The 20690-nt window shown below is 50.1% G+C and overlaps 1 long non-coding RNA gene across 3 annotated transcripts in view; it reads right to left on the bottom strand.

Annotated features, from left to right (window-relative positions):
- Window positions 1-20690, bottom strand: part of LOC123778069 (uncharacterized) — a 52720-nt gene that overhangs the window by 9272 nt on the left and 22758 nt on the right. For 2 of the 3 annotated variants that reach the window (XR_015727318.1, XR_015727317.1), the window contains one exon: window positions 309-554. The exons of the other annotated variant lie outside the window; for it this stretch is intronic. This is a non-coding gene — a long non-coding RNA (uncharacterized LOC123778069). The remainder of the gene's footprint in view (window positions 1-308; window positions 555-20690) is intronic. 3 annotated transcript variants of the gene reach the window in all.

Below are 20690 nucleotides of genomic sequence, written 5' to 3'. Positions count from 1 at the left end.
AGGCAATAATAACATTTAAGGTGCTCGTTGGGGCACCTGGGTGGTGCAGTCGGTTGAAAATCCAATTCTTGGTTTCGGCTCAGGTCGTGATCTCAGGGTCCTGAGATCGAGCCCCACCTGAGGCTCCCCGGTCCATGCAGAATCTGCTTGAGATTCTCTCTCCCTCTCCCTCTACCCTTCCCCCACTGCACTCTCGCTCGCTCTCTCTCTCTCAAAATAAATCTTTAAAAAATAAAAAAAATGAAGTGCCTTCAGGTCCAGCTTATACCCAAAAGGTGACCGTGTCTATGAACTGGCCACAGACCTACCTGTAACCCTGGGGTCAAATAAGTGTAACTCTTGGCCAAACGTAGCACTAAAGAAATCACATCATCCTCTCTCAACGGGCATCCTCTCTCAATGGCACAGGCACGGGACGGGGCATCCACGAGACCATGTGGAACCTAGCGACCGCTTCAGGACCAGGAAGCAGCTGCAGGAGGACCAACCAGACTCCTGTTCTTGGTGTGTCTGCCTTGGAGGTGGACAGGCTCCCATTGGAATGAAGAAATCCTCTGGGGTTCAGAGATGATTCAGGGTTGGCAGCGGGCGGGGAGTGGCAGGGGAAAAACGTTGAGAGAAAGGTTATAAATAAATAAGGCAGGTGAGTGCCCAAGCAACTGATCAGAAAAATGAAAGCACTCTGCCTTATCGATGCCCTGAGCTGGTGGAAGAGTTCTTGCCGATGACATAGAAATAAATGGGCGAGCAGATCTAAGTTGGCCCACCTGGTACATAGTAAATGCTGTTGTTGTTGTCTCTTACTCAAATTCTAGCTCGTTCCGTTCAGTCCTTTCCTAAACTCTGGGAGGTCATTAGCCTTTTCATGACTCATCCTCCCATCATAGAAGGGAAAATGGAGCTTCAGAGAGCGGAGGCGATTTGCCCCAAGTCCATCATGCTGGAACAGGGACTGGAACCCAGATTTCTCACTTTCCCCGCCAACGCTTTCGCCAACAAAAAGGCTTTTTGTTTTCCAAGGCAGGGGACAAACGGAGATAGGAAGCTTGCGTTTATTGAGCACCTACTATGGCCGGGCACGGCGCTCAGCGTTATCACACGAGCGCTCGCTCATTCCATCTCTCCCCGCAGTCCTGCCCTCGGCCCATGTGTTATCATCACCCCCTTTCAGTAATGAACAGTGGAGGCTCCAAAGGGGCGAGGTACCTCTCTCTCCATCGCTTGATCAGTTTGAGTCTCTAAAGGGATTTGGCATCTATAAGAAGGAACCTAGAAATTCTCTAGGAAGGGAGCTCTCGGCTCACCAGAGTGTTATCCTCACCTCTGCGCTCTGAGACATCACTGGGGTGCTCTGCTCTTCCCAGGAGAGCCAGTCTATGCCTCTGCACACTCCAAGGCCCTAGGGGACCCCCAGCATGGCTAGCAGGGTCCAGCCAAGAGAGGGACATCTGAGCTAAAATAACAATGCCAGGGGATCTGTAGTAAAGAGAAAACCAAAGGGACAGACAGAGCTCGAGGGGACACAGAGAGAATCTGGAAGGACAAGGAGGGTGGGTAGGGGCAGGACGGAAAGGAGACAGGGAGAAGAGAAAGCACAGGGAGGAAGGAAGGGGAGGAACGGGCATTGGCAGAGGAGGTAACAGAGGACAAGGGGAAGAGGCAGGAATTTGTAATAAAGGAAAAAGGAAAGTTCTTCATTTGATATATTTAGTCCCTAATCTGTACCCATCACTGTCCTAAGCATCATGAAGATAGACAAAGTCCACGTTCTCAAGCGACTGTAAAATGATGCATGGCCAACGCTCTGACCTGGAAAAGCCAGATTCCCCCCACCCCCCACCCCGAGATGTCAGATCAGACTTCACTGAGCTGCAGGTGGGGCGTCAAGAGCGTGGAACAGTTTTCTATGTAAACAATGAGAGGAAAAGCCTTCCAGACAAAGGGAACAGCATACGCAAAGACCCAGAAACTGAAGGGTGCGTGGCATCCAGGACCAGCAAAGAGCAAGTTAAGGCTGCAGTGGAGAACAGGGCAAAGCCGGAAATGAGGCAGGCCTAGATCACACTGGAAATAGAGACTTTATCTTGACGACCACATCTCCCTGACAACCAGCCTGGAACACTGTCTGGGATCACTTCGGGGTCCAGTAAGAATGTTTTAATTGTCCCAGGACAAGGGGGAAAGAAAAGAAGTAGAGTTGATACACAAATGATGTGTTTGTGCCTGATAAAGGCCAATGGGTGGCTTGCAACGGCAAGGAAGGTTCTCAGAAAAAAAGGGTAGGAGGATTGCATCTCCACACCCCCCAAAGTAATAAAGGCAGTGGAACTCAAGAGAATCTGTGTTAGAACAGTAATTCATTTTTAGTAAGTGGACAATGAGCTTCACCAAGACAACATCATCTATCATGGTAAGTAAATAATACTAATTTGAATTTTATCACTTTTATTTGTATGTAGTTTCTCATTTGTGTGAGTCTTATCACTGTTTAGGAACTTCTTTTGTCATTGATTCTAAAACATAATTTTTGTCACATTTTGTCTCTGAAATTGGGATGCATCTTAAAATCTATAGTTTCTCGCAAGTACAACTGACTAGCACTTTCTTGCTCTTAATGTCACATAAAATAATTATGCATCTTACAACTAATGGTGGATTAGATTCACATGAAGAGTAAGTAGATACCTAGTTTTGTTTGTAAATAACACAGTACCATTATAACAAAAAATGTTTAAGCCAATATGAGGTCCATTGAATATTCTCTATAAAAATAGTTTATATAGGGGCGCCTGGGTGGCTCTGGCATTAAGTGTCTGCCTTTGGCTCAGGTCATGGTCCCAGGGTCCTGGGATCAAGTCCTGTATCGGACTCCCTGCTCAGCGGGGAGCCTGCTTCTTCCTCTTCCATTCCTCCTGCTTGTGTTCCCTCTCTCGCTGTCTCTCTTTCTGTCAAATAAATAAAATCTTCAAAAAAAATTAGTTTACATAGTACTCAAGTTGGAGGGCCAATGATGAGGAAGAGGCCATAAGAAAAAGTTTTAATCAACAGAAGTCAGAGTTTCATATTAGGAAGACATTCTAGCACTACACTGTATAGAAATACACCAGTTTTGTAGAGATCAACTGAGAAATTATGAGACTGTATATATGGAGAATACACACACACACACACACACACACACACAAACACAGAAAGATGAGAACATAACAAAGAGATGCGCAGGAAGTAGAGTCAATGGGATTTAGTGATTGATTAGAGGTGAAGGGGTGAGGTTGTGGGGAAAGAGAAAGAGGGGCAGAGAAGGCCCAAAGAGGATGCTGGGTTTCTGGATGGGATGGAGTAGCATCTCCAAAGTACAGAACAGCACTCAGGGTTGAGATGGTAAGCTGTGGCAGTAACAATTGTGATAGCAACAGTGGTATTGAAGGCTGTGGTGGTGATAGTGGTGGTGGTGATGATAATAGGGATGATGGAGATGATGGAAGTGGCAGTGGTGAAAGTGATAGTGGCAGTAATGATGGAGGTAATTGTGGTGGTGATGGTGATGATGGTGGTGGCATTGATGATAATAATGGTGATGGTTGTGATGGTGGTGGTTGTTGCTGGTGGTGATGGTTGTGAGGGTGATGATATTGGTGATGATGATGATGGTGGCGGTGATGGTAGTGGTGGTGTTGGTGGCAGTGGTAATGGTGGTGATGGTGTGTCGGTGATGGTGGTGATGATGGTGGTAGTGATAATGGTGGTGATGATGGTGGTGGTACTAGTGATGGTGGTAATGATGGTGTTGGTGGTGATGGTGGTGGTGATAGCAATGGTGGCGAAGAGGTAGTAATGGTAATGATGGTGGTGATGGTGGTAGTGATGGTGGTGGTGGTGGTGATGAGGGTCATGATAAAACTGGTTTTAAGTGTGACAATGGTAGTGGTGGTGGTAGTAGTGAGGATAATGATTACTGTAGTAGAATTTATAATCATGATGTTTTACCAGGAGACCTAGAAATAAAAGTGGCCACACTGGGGATTGGGCTCTCCAGCTGCCCCATCTTGACATCAAGCATCTACTGGGAAGGAATCGACTTTCTCCAGGCCTCACCCATGAAATGAAAATCACTCCTCTCTCCTCCTATCATGACGGTAGGCATCAGCTTCACTCTCTAATCACACAATGAGAAATAAAATATAAATGAACACTAGAATCAACGGATTCCCCCCACAGCAGGAAATAACCATTATTTACCCACAAAAATATTTTGAGGGTTATTAGCATGTAAACTGTGATTAATTAAATTCACAAAAATTGTTTCTGAGGCATGTAAATGAGGTGGTTCCTGCTGGGTGGCACAGAGGCTCTACTCTCCTGGTGGCTGCTGGAGGAGACAGTGGGGGGAAGTCACTCAACACAGCTGCTCCAGAAACTCTGGGAAAAACTATAGGGTCCATCTCAAAGGTGGTTCTTCCCTGAGCTCTTCCACATTCATTCTTCTATGTCAAGGCTACACAATTAAGGGGATAAGTTTGAATGCTGGTGGCCCCATTTAGGAATTTATTCACATCTATGAGTCCTGAAGGGACCCAAAGATTATGGAGCTTGAAGGAACCAGAAGAGAGGAAATCAGCTATAATTTAGTTCACTCTAACCACTCTGTCCAGGAAAGGGCCAAGGTTACACTGACTCCCTTCCAGGGCTTTCCCTATGTCACCCTAAATTCTTACAGGGTTTTCACGAGGTCAATGAGACCCTGGATCACACACCCAAAGGACGCTGGCCCAGATCGGCAGCCAGAAGAAAGGAACAAGTGAAGGTGGAGGAGACCGGACTGTGTTGTGCTATAGTGACCTCCAGATCCAAAGGGTTGGTCCACTGTCTCTCTTTCAAGCGTCCAGAGATCCAACTGGCTGAATCTCTAGGCATTGGTGCCACAATGGGCCCGTGAGGGTTTCGACTACCCAAGAATGTGTCCAGGTCTCCATTGCCCACCCTGGTGCAGACCACCCTCAGCAAGAGCTGTTCTCCTACAACCTCCCCATGAGTCCAGTCTTCATTTCTCCCAACCCCAGTAGTGCCAACCTCAGCATAGACACCTGCTCCCCTCGGGTTGCCGGGAGAAGGAAAGAACTGTGCATGCCTGGATGGAAATCCCAATGAGAGGTGCACTTTGGAGACATGCCCTCTCCAACTAGGACCCAAATCCAGATGCAGTTACCACTCACCTACACTCAGCCAGATGCGGTGTTGTGCATTTTCACATGCACAGCTCTGTAACTGACACCACTACTCGGGTTTTCCAGTTGAGGAAATGGAGTCAGTTGTGCCTTGAGGACACCAACTGTACCAGATACCTTCCACATGCCAGGCAAATCCCCCACACAGGCCATGATGCCTCAGCCCACAGACAGCTGCCAGTGTAACAAGACAAGGTTCAGAGAGTTTCACTCTCCCCCAGAATGCTTCCTTCATCACTAAGCGCAGCCTTTGGCCCAGTGTCCTGGGGCCTGGTTGCCAACCCATGGACCCTCTGCCCCATTTCTCCTGGATGACCATGACACTGTTTTGAATGAGGCAACTTGGAAGTCCTCAGATGTAACCCCCTTGAAAAATGGGAAAGGGTCTTCCTGGGGGAAAAAAAAAAAGAAAAAAGAACCTCAGGTAGGATCAGGAAGGAGAGACGAAAGACCACGCCCGAGATTGGGACAAAGGAATCAGGGAGAAGAGAGCCTGGTCCAGAAAGGGGACCAGAGAACTAATGGTCCCTATGTCCTGGGAACTCCAGCCATTGCAACTCAGCTCCAGCCCCCACCCCAGTAGGCCTGCCAATCAGGGCACCCAAATATCAGGAAATAGCAGACACTAGCCGTCAAGCAACCCGGCTGGGACAGCATCCAGGAAGCAGCAGGGTCTGGAAGGTTAAGTCCAAAGGGGCCCAATAATAACACCCATGGGGAGGCCTGATAATTAACAGAATTAGAAACAAGGCAGAACAACGGCAGGAGAATTCAGTTCTGTGTCTCCCTGATGTCACTCCATGCAGAACGACCCTAGAACAATCTCAGGTTCCTTTTGTCCTTCTGGCATGAAGCCAATCTCTTGGAAAGACTGGATTTCTGCCATTTCCCCACATCATTCCTGCCCATGGGGTTCTGGAGTCCTCTTAGGGAAACCCAGACCCACAGCCTCATAAATAACCTTTAGGGGACCCGGGCTCTTCACAAACTCGATACTGATGTTGCACTTGACTGGGCTGGTGCCATGGATGGTGGTGGTGGTCCCAAAACCTGTTAGGCATCCAGGTCGCCTAGGGATATTTTTTCCCTGCAATTAACAAGACGGGTACACAGAAGAGATAAATGTGGCCGTAATGGAAGCAGTATCAGAGGGCATATAGTCCAAATGTAATTTGTCCACCTCAGTGACAGCATGATGCTGTCCCCATTTGCAGTCCCCACAGGTGACCACTGTGACAATGTTAGGGGTGCTCCTTCTAGATAAAGTCATGTATATTCAAGCAGACATGAACAGAGCCCTCTAACTTCCCCTCCCCCCTTCAAGTGGAGACACCACCAGGAAGACGTTCATCATCCCGCTTTTTACACTTAATATTTATGGGACGAGATGCCATAACAATGTCTGTACATCTGTCTCATAATTTTAAACGGCTATGGATAATCGTAATTTATTTAACGGGTCTCCTTCTGACAGGCCTTGAAGAACTTACTAAGTGCATTGTGGTTACTCCTTGCAACCACCTCACAAGAAATGCGTGTTATTCCATGTATTTCGAAGGCCAAGTCCTTGGGCCGCCCAAAATGATTTGAAGAGGAGTCCTGTGATATTGTGATTTATAATAAGAAATGAGTCTTTGGTCTTTGTCCCCTGTTTCTGGCCCCAAGAGATGAGAGCAATAAAGAGGTCTTGAGATTCATAGCAAACCCCCTTCCTCCATATCCGACTCCTTATTAACGTGGTGACTTTTGGAAAGCACCTAAGGATGGGGGCTGGTTGCCAGAGAAACCAACCATGTGATTAGAGGGACTTTCAGTCCTATCCCCCCACCTTGGGCCCCAAGGAGGGGAAAAGGGGCTGGAGATTGAATGAATCACCAACGGCCACGATTTAATCAGTCGTGCCTATGTGATGAAGCCTCCATAAAAACCCAGAGAAGAGTGTCTGGGGTGGTGACCACAGGGAGACGCAGGGGGACTGAGGCCCAGAGAGGGCCTGCAAGCTCTGTGCCCTATCCCCACACCTTGCCCTACGCATCTCTTCTATCTGGCAGTTCCTGAGTCCCATCCTTTTATAATAAACTGGGGATCTGGCAAGTAACACGTTTCTCGGAGTTCTGCGAGCTGCTCTAGCAAATTCACCAAACCCAAGCATATGCTGGTGGGAACGTCCAGTTTATAGCCAGTCAGAAGCACAGGCGACAAACGGGACAGACGGGTGTTTGAACTGGGGGCAGTCTGGTGGCGCCGAGCCCTGAACCTGCGAGGTCTGGCACTATCCATGGTGTCAGAACTGAGCGGAGTCACAGGAGCACAGCTGGTGTCGGAGACTTCCTTGGTGTGAGGCCAAACTCGCACAACGGAGCCGGGGTCAGAACGCTAAGTCCTCAATCCGGGCCTCCCTGTAGGATTACCTGGGGAGCCAGGCTGCCCCTTGGAGCCTCTGGTCCGAGCGGCCCCCCTCTCGGGCCTCACCTGCTGGAGCCTGTAGGAGGCCTGGCCCGGCATTGTTTTTATTTTGTATTAAAGTTGCTATTTCTGCTGGAGGCTGCCGCCTCTAGGCTATTTCTCAGGACATTAACTTTTATGGCCCCTTCTCTCTCACTGCTTCTCGGGGATGGCATTAGATTCCAGTCAGGAGACCGGGGAAGAGAACAGCTGCAGCAATAGTAACTGGGCGGTTAACACTCCGGGACCCCCACAGGGCTGCCCTTCCCAGCGGGGACGGGCTAGGGGGGCCTGGGTTCAGTCACCTAGACTGGGATTTAGAGCTGGACACATAGAGGGGCGGGGAGAATGGAGACAGAGGGCTGTGTCCTCATACCCAACTATACAGACATGACTCGTACGAATCGTCTCAAGAGCTTCTTCAGTCAGATAAATTAATACACAAATCACCTATTAAGACACTGCTATCAATAAAAAGGGTTTCTATTTTTGAGTGCCTCCTGGATGCCAAAGGGAACAGACATCATATCTGGTTCTCTCTGAAATCCTACAGGGAAGTTTTATTATGGAGAGACCACAGCCCAGAGAATTAGGTGCCTTTGCCCAAGTGTATCAGTCAGTGTAGGATAGGTTATGCTGTGGTAACAAACAGTCCCCTCCAAATCCCCGTGGCATAAAACAACAGAGAGCAGAAGATTAATTCTTGCTCAGGCTACGTGTCCGTCAAGGGTTGGCCGTGACTGCTCCGTGCCGCCTTCTTTCACAGACACCATACTCCATCACCAAGACAGCCCCGTAAAGGATGAAGGACCTGTTCCCCTGTGATGGGCTAGTGAATGTTTAACAATGGTTCTCTGAGGGGAAAAAATGAATGTGCATATATACATGTATTTATGCACACACACATTTATATGCATATATACACAAACATGGATTATAAAGTTTGCTGATATAAAGGTTGTGCAGTAGAGTTTATATATAATAATATCTACAACACTCCATATTGTAAATTCCATATAGCCAAATAATCCCCATGGAACGCTTTTGTTGATTTCTACTGAACCCTTACAACCATAGCCTGCCTATGCGTGCATTTTGACCATGACGTGACAATTTTTTTGCTATTCACAATATAACAGCTACCGATATGACACTTCTCGGTTTAATCTGCTGTTCCCCATCACTTCTTCCACCGAACAATGAAGAAAGCCCCAGGCTGTAGCATTTGCCAATTTTCTGTGGTACAAACACCTCCACGGTGGCCGATTTCAAGTCGCCAAGGTCCCCAAAGGCAGAGCTGGAGGCACGTGACAGTACGCCGTTCTGCAGTAGTTCCAGCCTGCAGACGCCGTGGACGGAAATAAGCTCAAGATGTAGGTAAGAGTGGGGGCGTGGGGGCGGTTCAGTTGGTTAAGTGCCTGCCTTCAGCTCAGGTCATAATCCCAGGGTCCTGAGATCGAGCCCTGCATCAGACTCCCTGTCCTTCCCCCAGCTTGTGTGCTTTCTCTCTCTCGCTCTCTCTCAAATAAATAAAAATCTTAAAAAAAAAAAAAAAAAAGACTTAGGTAAAAGTAAAATGTAGCAAAACAATTTGGAAGCAATGTGACTGGAATATTTATTATCTTTGGGGTTTTTTTTAAGATTTTATTTATTTATTTATTTATTTATTTATTTATTTGAGAGAGAGAGCGAGAGCATGAGTAGGGGGAGGGTCGGGGTGGGGGAGAAAATCTCAATCCCACTCCCCAGCGGGTGCAGAGCCCATCGCGGGGCTTGATCCCACGACCCTGAGATCATGCCCTGAGCTGAAACCAAGAATCAGACACAACCGACTGAGTCACCCAGGCGCCCTTTTTAGCTCTGTTTTTAATAAAACATATTTAATTATAAGTTTCAGTAATTTTTTAATGATGGTTATATTTAAGAACTAGCTCAGTATACTCCTGAAGACTTAATAATCAGCACTTGGCGACTGACAGAAGGCCACTGCAGCCGGCCACGGCTAGTCCCCAGCTGCAGGGAGTGCTGCCCTCAGCTGTCACCCCTCTCCAGGAATTGCTCACAGCTGCGGAGCTCCTTTTCACCCTGGCTCACATCTCCTCTCTGGGGCTCACTCCCATCTCATGAATGGTTGATGTGGGGGTATAAGAGCTCAGACCATTGCCCCAGCTTGGGACGTCTCTGACGGACCACCCCGGCTTCTTACCTCTTCGTGGAGCCAGACATCTCATCTCCTCTGCCCCATCCTGCTTCCTTCTGCTCCCCTATGAGAGTGAATCCTGAGGTCCTGGCAAACTTCATGCATGTAAATCTCCATCTGAGAGTCTACTTCCCAGGGGGCCCAAACTTCACTCTAGAGTTCAGGTTGATGGAGTGGTCCCACCTGGAACATTTTTGTCAGTTATCACAGCAGAAGTAAAGGGGGAATCTCTCAAGGGTCTCGCTTCTGCTCACAACCCATTGGTCTGAGCTAGTCTCATGAGCCTACCTGACCACCCTACCTCATTCCCCAAAAATGGGAGACCCAGAATATTTGGCCAACAACACTAATGATTGCCACTGCACATTTGCAAAGCTGGGAAACCCGCTGGGGGATGCAAGTCCAGGTCTGTCTGACCACAGAGTCTATGCTCTTTCCTCAGGTCGTTTGAGGATTGAGACTCCTTGCTAGGTCCTGAGAATATGAAGGTGAACAGTATAAGCTCCACTGTGAAGCACCCACAACACTAAAGTTGATATACAGTCTTGTCAGGTGAAATCTGACAACAGTTTGGGGCAGCGAATACACTCCATCCTCCCCGCTCACATCCGCTGCAGACATCACTAATGGATGGTGACACTTCCTCCTGCCGAGCCCTGTGTGGCAAGATCTCCATTCCTGACTCTGGACAGACATTACCAATCGATCAGAGGACATGCATAATTTAAAACTAGTTGCCATTCTGAGGGGTGCGTGGGTGGCTCAGTCGGTTAAGCGTCTGACTATTGGTTTCGGCTCAGGTCATGATCTCAGGGTCGTGAGATGGAGCCCCGCTCGGACTCCACACTCAGCTCGGAGTCTGCTTGAGATTGTCTCTCTCTCTCCCTCTCTGCCCCACCCCACTCATGCTCTCTCGTTCTCTCTCTCTCTCTCAAATAAACAAATAAATCTTTTAAAAAAAATAAAATGAAACTAGTTGCCATTCTGAAACTATCCATTTCCAATACAAGGAAAGTGAGGCCAGAGAAGAAAAGTTCATACATGGCGCACGTGGTAAGTCAGTTTGGCCACATGGACACTGAAGCAAAGACATATGTGTAGGGAGAATGGGGGACAGTCTGCCGAGTGCTCAGTGCTAGGGGACGGGAAGCTAGCCTCGGCCCAGAGCATTCCCCAGTCACCCACCCCGACTGGTTGATGACACCGAGCCAAACTGGCCTTGCCAAGTATGGGCACATCTCGTGCATGAGGCCCAGCTGTAAGTCCTTGAAACACAGTGACCACTTCTCATCCTTACACCATCCCGAGGTGGTGGTTAGCCATATGTGGCATGACGTCGGTCCATTTCAAAGACGGAGAAACTGACACTCAGGGAGTGACGACACTAAGTCTCTCACGGCACGAGTATTTATTATGTGGCAGGTGAGCCTCTGAATGGGCTAGTATCACCCCCATGTTACAGGTAGGAAAGTCGGGGCTTTGTGAGGTTGCGTCCATTGGCTGAAGGTCACAGAGAGGGGACTGGAATCCAGACCGTCTCACCTACCATCAGTGCTTTTGATGATAAACGGTGAGGAACAGAGAAGGAGGATTTGAATCCCCCCATTAGCCTGATGCCATCAACAGTGCCCACTGCCCCTCTTGGGGTGATGCTAGGGAGGGGCTTAGAGCTGAGTCTGGGACCTTGGGGCCGTGCAGTCTGAAGAACAGGGCAGGACAACAGCGTAGCGTGGCCCACCCCAGGCAAGAGGTGACCAGCCAATCAGAAGCCATGATCAAGGGGGCTTTTCATCCCCATGGCCAAGTGCGATGCCTGGCCTCGGTCAGGCACCACTAAATTCTTGCCAAGTGGTGATGGTTTCAGTTTTACTTTTTTACAGCACAGCAAACCGTCCCAAAATGTAGTGGCTCAAAACAACGGTCACTTGGTTTAGCTCATGACTCCGTAGGTCTGCTGGGCTGGCTCCCTGGAGCGGGAGGGTCTCGGGTGGTCCCCTGCATGCTAGCAGGCTGCTTCTGGACCCACCAGCCGGGCCAGCCCAACCATGTTCTGCCAGGTCTCTCTTCACCCAGAGGTCTCAGGGCAGCAGGAGAGGACGAATGTCAGCATGCCAGCCCTGCGGACATCACGTAACCAAGCTCAGATCCAAGATTTAGAGAACTATACTCCACTTCTTCCCAGGAGAAGCCCGTTACAAAGCGACCACATGAAGGGATAGGAAGATTCTGTGCCTGCTTTTCTTCCAATGTACCACAGCGACTGAGCGAAGAGATGAATGAATCCAAAGGCAGAGGGGGACTAACATAAAGGCACATCCAGGTTAAGCCCCTGAACGGTGTCCGACCTCGGAACCTGTTATATTTCTCTGTCCGCAGCGAGAAGCAGGGGGCAGAGCAAAGCCGCTTGGTCGGGATGAAGTGGCTGGCGGGGGACAGCAGGAGTCTGGAAGCTGCACACGGGTCCATGCTAGCCCCCGGGGAGGACAGACAGGCTTGTGTGGCTGGCAGGTCTCTGTGTCCCCACCGTCACATCCCCTTCCCCCCAAGCCCGCATGCCCGCCTCTTGCCCAAGCCTTCCCTCTGCCCACCCGAGCATCCTTCCCAATCCCGCCAGTGCCCCTTGTGACACGCCGTGCCGGGGAGCGTAACTGCTGTAGTGATTACTTACAGCCATTACATTAAGTTTTAAAATGCTCCCTTCAAATTGAACAATGTTTTTTCAAAGTCAACAGCTGGTTCACAGCTTGAATGCAACCGTTAGGATAAATTAAATAAAAAGGGTAATAAAATCACAGTCTAAATTTAATTTCTGAAGAGTACATAGCCTCCAAAGGGGGTAAAAAAAAAAAAAAGCATTTAAAACGTGCCTTTAAAATACAGCCAGGAAAGCAGAAGTTAATTCACTCCCTGATTATGTCCGCTAATGGGCACGCCAGAGCCATGAACCACCGCGTCACCCTGGTGTGGACCAAGCCCGGAGCTCTCTCCCAGGGCCCGGCTGGACGGCCCCCCAGGGTCCCCGAGGGACCGAGCCACCAGACAGGGCGCTCATCCATGCAGTTGCCCCCACACCCAGGCTGAAAAATAGTCCACGTCCTTTGAAGCAAAACAACAATGAAGATGATGTCCCAGACAGGCCTCCATCCCAACGCATCTTCCCATTACCCGCGGCTCACCTGGCGCTACCCGCAGGAGGGCGGGAGCGGCTTCGCCCTCCCAGTTTGTGTCCGGGCTGCAAGTTTCGGCCACCGAAACCCCTCTGCCTCTGAACGGTGGCAAGACAGGCCACCCCAGACCATTCCACTCTGGCATGAGGATTATTTGGAGCTAAAGGCAATTGAGGAAAACAAGGAGGGAGGAGAAAAGCTCTCTGCCTTCCCCCTGCTTGCCTAAAAGCTAAACATAAATTTGTAAAGGTGCCCCGCCTTCCCCCTCTCTACCAGAAAGGACAGAAGTAAATCACTGGAGACACCTCTAGACTTCTTATTAGCCAACCTCACTAACTAGCCCTTACTTTCCCACAGTCTGCTGCCCCTGGGAACTCAAAGCCCTTCTCCTTGGTCCTGTTACTTGTCTGGGACCGTCTTGTTTTCGTTAAGAGGCACGGCACGCCCAAGTGCGAACTACACTTTGTCACTCGACGCTGCCCTTATTCATAAACTCCTGGTTGTTTTTCTCTCCTTAACCAGGCTTTTGTGGGCCTAATTCAGGCCATCCATGAAACTAAGATGGATAGAGGGGAAAAAAAATTTTTCCCCTCCCCTACACCTCAAAGGTAACTGCCCTAAAAAGACTGATCCAGCACTTCTCCCAGGGTTCAGGACCTACACCCCAGGCTCTGGAGTCAGCCTGGACTTGAATCCCACCTCTGCCACTTATTTGTCATTTGACCTTGGCCAGGGATCAGCTCATTCCTCAGAGCCTCAGTCTCCTCCTCTGTCAAAAGGGAACTCATTCATTCTTTCATGCGATGAATAAATATTAACTGAACACCTAGGCTGAGCCAGGCCCTGTCACAGGAGCCCAGCGGACAGCAGTGAGCCAGCAGACAGAAATCCCTGCTTGAAGGAGCAGATATCCTAGTGGGCAAGGCAGACAACGAACCCACTCAGGAAGCAGTATATATAGAATGTGAGTAGATATTTGGGAAAAGTTAGGGAAAGGTGGGGGCGGGTACTGTAATTTTAAGGTGTTTGGGGAAGGCCCCACAGAAAAGGGGCCATTGGAGTACAGGCGTGAGGGAGAGGTAAGAGGCAGCCACATGGATGTTGGGTGAAGAGCGTTCAGGCAGAGGGCACAGACATGCAAAGGTCCTGAGGCAGGTGTGCCTGGAGTGGTTGGGAACAGCATGGAGGGGAGAGTGTGAAGTCAGAACTAACAGGGCAATCATAAGATCCACTTCCAAGGGCTGGTTGATTCATTCAACTAGCATTTACCAAGCATTTAATTCGCACATCAGACAGAAGGGTTATGGTGAAGATTAAGTCAGATAAAGCAAGGGCAGCTCCTGGAAGATAAGTTCCCAGTGACTGTTAGCCGCTCCTCCTGCAGACAGGTGGGCCCCCTGCTTCCTGGCCGGATGGCGGTGGGTACACTGTCCCGGAGAGCCTGGGTTCTGGCTCTGCTTTCTCCCCCTGGGTTCTCCTGCTCCGGGGAACCACCTGGTGCAGCCTCAGCTACAGAAATCGGTCACTTATAGCAGGGTGGGCACACGTGCATGCGTGTGTGTGCGCGTGTGTGCGAACGGCCTCCTCCCTGCCAATCTGCAGCCCACCTGCAACGTCACAATTCCTTCCTTTTCTCCCCTGTTCTCACCCAGCCTGGGCACCCCTTGCCATTCGCTACCCAGGTCGGCCAGCAGGGGGCGCCTCCACGTTCCCCTTTCTCCTCCCTCTTCCTATCTGTGTATCAGGCCACACACACAGAGGCAACCTGGGGGTTCCTGCTTCTTAAGGACCGCCCCCCACCGCCACCCCCAGGGAGTCCTTAACAAAGATCAGCAAATGCTTCCCACTTGTGCAATGGGAGAAGCAGTGGGCGATGCTTCCCTTTGCTCCTGGCCACACCTGTGGCACAGAGAAGACTGTGGGGGGAAATTTCTCAAGGGTTTTGGTGCACGTGCACCACCATGCAGACCCTGCCTGCTTCCGTAGTTCTGGGGTGGGGCCTGAGAACGGGTATTTCTAATAAGCCCCCGGATGCAGCTGCTCCAAGGCCACACTGAGCGGTAAGGGTAGGAACGTTCCCTTTCTCTCCCTCTCAAGGCAGATGGCGGATATTCACTGAAGCACCATTTATGAAAAGCAGAATAGTTGAAACACCCCAAGGCTCGGGTAGAGGAGGCTGGCCCACTATGCCCTAGGGTAGCCACACCGGGGGTGCGGTATTGGTAATGTTTAACAAGCAGCTCTCGGAGAGGGGAAGCCTGCCTTACCGAGTGCCCCGGTTCTGTTGGGCAAATACTTCCACCAGGGCCAATTCCAAGCCACCAGCATGTGGTCAACCGGCTCACAAAACCTTTGACCCTTAAAGAGTCCGTTGTCCGGAGCTCGTACGACGGCGGGTCCCAGTGTACCCCACTGGGCAGGTGCGAAATAATATATATGATAATTAGGAAGCTCTCCGTGTACAGATATGGAAAGAGCTCCTGAACATCCTGGTGAGGGGGAGAAACCAAGACATGCAACTGTACAGTTTGCTACGTCTTGTGTCATAAAGGAAGGGACATACAAGTGTACAGACACACCCACACCCACACCCACACAATGCTCGTATTTGCATAAAGAATGGCTGGGAAAAGGTATAGTAAATGTCAGCTAAGGGGAGAGAGAGACCACAATGGGTAAGACAGAGACTGAGGGTTTTTTAATAAATCTCTTTTTATAGTATTTTGACTTCTGAACTATGTAAATATAGCATCGCATCTGTTCCAAAAATTAAATTAAGAAAGCCAGCACATGAAAAATGCAAGCAAGGGACCTTGACATTCTTACTGGGGCCACAGGTATGAGTTGCTCTGTAACTCGGAAGTGCAAGGTAGGTCCCAGTTCTTTACATTTCTGAATCAAGTTGTATCTCCATTATTAATGTAGATAGTAAGTTCGATGGTGCTCAAGTTCTGGGCACTTCTCTCTGTGGATCTTACAAGCCTCCCAGGGTGTGGACCAAAATAATTAGAAAGGTCCTAGTCTCCGGTTCGTGTGGTCACATCCTCACACTTGCTGCTTGTGGCTGAAAAGCGCAGGGACCAAGAATAGACTATAGCTTATTGCTTAAATTTAGATACCGGCTCTCCCTTTCCCTGGCTGTGTGACTTCAGGCAAGTTGCTACACCTCTCTGTGCCCCAGTGTCCTCATCTGTAAAACGAGGGGTAAGAACGAGACCTATGACTCAGTGTGTTTAACACAGCAAGACCAGTGCCTGGCGCTAATGAACGTTTGCTATTAACATCGCCAGCATCGTGCACAACACCCCTGACTACAATGTCCATCTGTCCTTGAGGATGGGTGACAGACGCCCCTCGAGGGGCCTCTCCACTGATGCGAGTCTGTTTGGGGCACTAGAGACAACATCCTAAAGCTGCAGGACTGAGTGCAGCCTTCAGAGTCCTCGTGGAGCCACCCGCACCCAGGGCCTGCCACCTAGAGGGTCCACTGCAAGGGGGCCCACAGCCCCACCGCCACCACCTTCAGAACCCGCGACATCTCCCCACCTAGTCTCCGAGGCCAAAATGTCCCCTCGCCCCCAACGCCAGCCCCCTTCACCTCTGCCCCCCCAAATGAGCCAGCTACGTTCCTCTCCAGGGAGCCTCAAACATCCAGCGTTCCTACCACCACATCCAAGTCTCCTGAAGTGCCTGTTACAAATGCAGAGTCCTGGTTCTACCTCAGAATGGGGCGGGGGGTGTCCAGAACCCAGGAATCTGCATTTTCAGCCTGCACCCTGCATTCTGCATTCCCTCACTTGGAGAAAGGTCCCGGGGAGAAACGGGAGAAAAGAGTTCCTTTAGTCCCTTCTGGTGAGCCTAAAGCAGTGAGAAAAAAGACAGCGATGAATTTTTCAATAATTCACACTGGCCCCACTGGAGTAACTTTGAATCAACTGTGATTCTTGTTCAAGTAAATCATCCCTCGACGTCGGTATTTTAACTGCTTTTAATGTCAAATGATTATGACCAGACCTCGCCTCTGATTACGGACCCCTGCCACAAATTTGGGAGGCCGGTAGGAGGGTATGAACTTTTTAACCCTCAGAAAACTTCCTGCTGCTGCCAAGTCTTGTCCGTAACTCTGCAACAGCATGTCACATTTTATGCAAATTTGCATTATGTGACTTGGAAATCAGGCGATTTAAAAATATTAATAAAGACTCGCCGTATGCTCAGATTTTGAAATAATGCAGATCTTGCTTTACATTGATCCCTCTGGGAAATTTAGTCTTGAATAATGCATAGCTTCAGGAACGAATCCCTTGCATAAATCTGATAAAAGCTGATCTGCTCTGATGGGGAGAAGTTGGGGGGGCTGGGCGGAGACCCACCACTTAACCCTTTCCTCCCCACGTCTCCCACAGGAACCTGTGGCCTGGGTGCTGTTTGGGTAGTCATTTAGCTTCTCAGCTAAGATTTCTTGAACCAGTCACTCTGCTGAGACCTGCACACCCATCCACTCAATGCGCATCTGTTAAGCACCCACTGTGTACCCACAGTGTAATGTGGGAGCAGGGTGGTGAGCAAGATGAGGTTCCCACCCTCCTGGAAATTACACTTGGGTCCAGCCCCACCAACAGCCTGAGAAGCCAGCATTATTTTTTTTTAAAGATTTTATTGATTTATTTGAAAGAGAGAGAGAGAGCACAAGGAGGGGGAGCAGCAGAGGGAGAGGGAGAAGCAGACTCCCCACTGAACAGGGAGCCCGATGCAGGGCTCAATCCCAGGACCCTGGGATCATGACCTGAGCTAACGGCAGACGCTTAACCGACCAAGCCACCCAGGCGACATTATTAATGTTCCTGCTTCAAGATGAAGGACCTGGGGACCAGCCTGAGGTCACACAGCGAGAAAGTTACGCAGAAGCCATGTTGGAAAGCAGGTGGTCTGAGTCCAAATCATCCCAACCGTTTGCATAAGGAGGAGGATGCTTGGGAATCTCGGATCCTGGCCAGACAACCATGTCATCTCAACCAACGAGTCTGCTGGGGGTCACAGTCGGTGAGCATAGCCTATGTCACTGTGAAGGAGGTGGGCAAGATGTTTGGTGACGCGCCTCACCAAACATATATATATTCATTTGAGTTCTGATATCAGAAGGGGAAGTGTATATGGGGCAGGCAACCCACATATGGACGGTGTCTGCCGCTGAATGCAGGCTTGAGGGGTCTGGAAGAATGACCGAGATGTTCCAGTTGGACAAGGGCTGGAAAAAGGCAAGGACTCCACATAGTTAAACATTCAGAGGCAGGAGAAGGCGTCTGTGGTCTTTGGAGACCCAGAGACAGAAGACGGGGTGCTGGCAGTGGAGAACAGGACAGAAGGCTGTGGGCAGCTGTGATGAGGAAGCTTCTCCCAGGCCCAGTGGCCAGGACCCCAGATGGAAGGGAAAGAGAGGCCTGTGCCTCTTTTCACACATGCATGGACTTTGCATATGGAGGGGCCATTCCCCCACGCGGGTGTGTTTTGCGCTTCCCGTGACTTAAGCCTCTTATTCATAAAAGCATGGGATTTTCTCCCTCAGAAAAGTCAAGATTTTATGAAACGTTGCATTTCACTTTGCTTCTGTAAAAGGCTTTCTTCTCCCTTTCAATTTCACATATGTTCCAAGCCCAGGATGCTCTAATGGCAGGCCATGCTGGGGGGGGGGGGGGGCACGCGGTCCCTTCTCTGCCAGGCATGTGCCAGCCACTGGTCTGATTAGCGGTGGTGACTCTGATTTACCTGCTTTTACGAGAACTTCTGGCCTCAGGAGTCCCATTCCTCCACTAGCACGATTTGTGGGATTACCCAAACGGTACCCACCTATACTCACAAATCGATCTGAGCCCGCTGGGAGTGGCTGTTATGTCACCATGCAGCAAAGCCCCCATAAGCCTAGACCTCCAGATGTCACTGCTGTGCTTTCTGGTGGGGACAGAGAAGTGGGGGAGGGAAAAGTCCAGTTTTTAAACTCACGGGCGCATCAGAGTCACTTGAGCTCAGTGTGTTCCAGAACAAAAGAGCTCTTTCTGTTTTGACTTAGAGCCATCCTCAGCCCTGGACTGAGACAGGCGCCCACAGGGTGGGGCCCCCAAAAGACCAGAGTGGCCTCTTTGGTTTCAGCCATAGAAATTTTCTTGGATACAGTAGATCCTTGGGGATATCTGTCCAGCTCACAACACATTCCCCTTCCCGGGAACTGCCAAAGGGAGGGGACCCGGCAAGAATGTTTGTACAATGTAACTCTACTCCCTGGACATCGTGACTGGGCCAATCAGATGTTTTTCTTGCAAGAATTTGGTGCTGGGGCCAAAAGACATGGGGTGGGTCTATTTCTGTGAGGGTCAGAACTCATAAACGTGGCCCACGTGAGCAAAAAATCCAAGAAACCGTATCTGTGCACGTGGATAGAGAGAAAGATTGATGAGAGATAGAAGGAAAGAGCATGCTGGTGCTTTTCTACTTCCCTGTGCTAGGCCTGTTCTGCCCTTGACTTCCAGAAGGCGCCCCGCATCCCCTGTGCCAGCCAGGGTTCTCGGGTCCCGACACACAGGCTCCACGACACCTAGTTTAGGTGACAAAGGCATCCACCAGCCTATCTTTACCAAGTCTTCAGAAGAGCCAGAGAATCAGGGTGGGAGGCCACAGAGACAGGAATGACACTGCCAGGATATTGCCACAAAGACCCCACAGCCACGACTCAGGCCACCAGGGCTGGGCCCATGGCGGTCTTGCCAGGACCTTCCTCCCACTGCCCGGAGGACAGGGTGCCCTGCAAGGGCCAAGGCAAGATGGAGCTCCTGGCTTCTACCTTGGGGAGGCAGGGCCATGAAGGAAGAGCACTTCCCAAACATGCTCAAAGGAAACTGCAGAGCATGACAATGTCCCCTACATCCCTGTAGTCATGGTTCTTTTTACTCCTGTTGGCTGCTGTACGGGTCCTATAACATAAGCTGCTCAGCATGCTGGCCCCGCTCTGACCACTGGAGCAGCTGGACAAGTCTGGCTTCTTACCGGGGTTGGGACAGAGCGGGGACACAAGCAAGGTGCTCAGATGCAAAATTTAAGGAGGCACTCACTCTCAGGCTCCTGGAAGTGCAGGGCCAGCACCTAAGAGCAGGGGCTTCCTTAAATCCCGTGTCCTAAGGGTCTCCCTTGCCTCTGCCAGAAACCAGTCCTGCTTCTTTGCTGCCCCTGAGGGGTTTGCTCTCTCTCTAGAAGTTTCTCTGTCCTCATGCAAACATGGATGGATGATATCCCCCCCCCACTGCCACCACTGGTGATCCTGGTACATTTCAGCATGTCTGAAGCTACTGGAACCCCACTACATTTGTTCGATTAGCAAATGATGTAACAGGAAACGTTTACTGCACACTGACCTTGCGCCAAGCACTGAAGCATTTAACCGGCACCATGGCTGTATGAGGCTGTTGCTATGATTACTCCCATCTGATGACTTCTGAGGCACAGAGAGGCTAAGGGACTTGCTGAAGGTCGCACAGCTAGATAGTAGCAGAACCACGACCATCTGCACCCAAATCTCTGCACTGTCTCTGTCAAGCCCCCTGCCCGAAGCACAGGGACAGTGGAAGTGACGATCTCCAACTCACTCAAGCTGTGTTAGAACGG

This window comes from Ursus americanus, chromosome 2 (assembly GCF_024610735.1).
Source record: "Ursus americanus isolate L20-20 chromosome 2, mUrsAme1.1.p, whole genome shotgun sequence".
NCBI classification, from domain to species: Eukaryota; Metazoa; Chordata; class Mammalia; order Carnivora; family Ursidae; genus Ursus; species Ursus americanus.
This window is presented reverse-complemented; position numbering and strand designations above follow the sequence as displayed.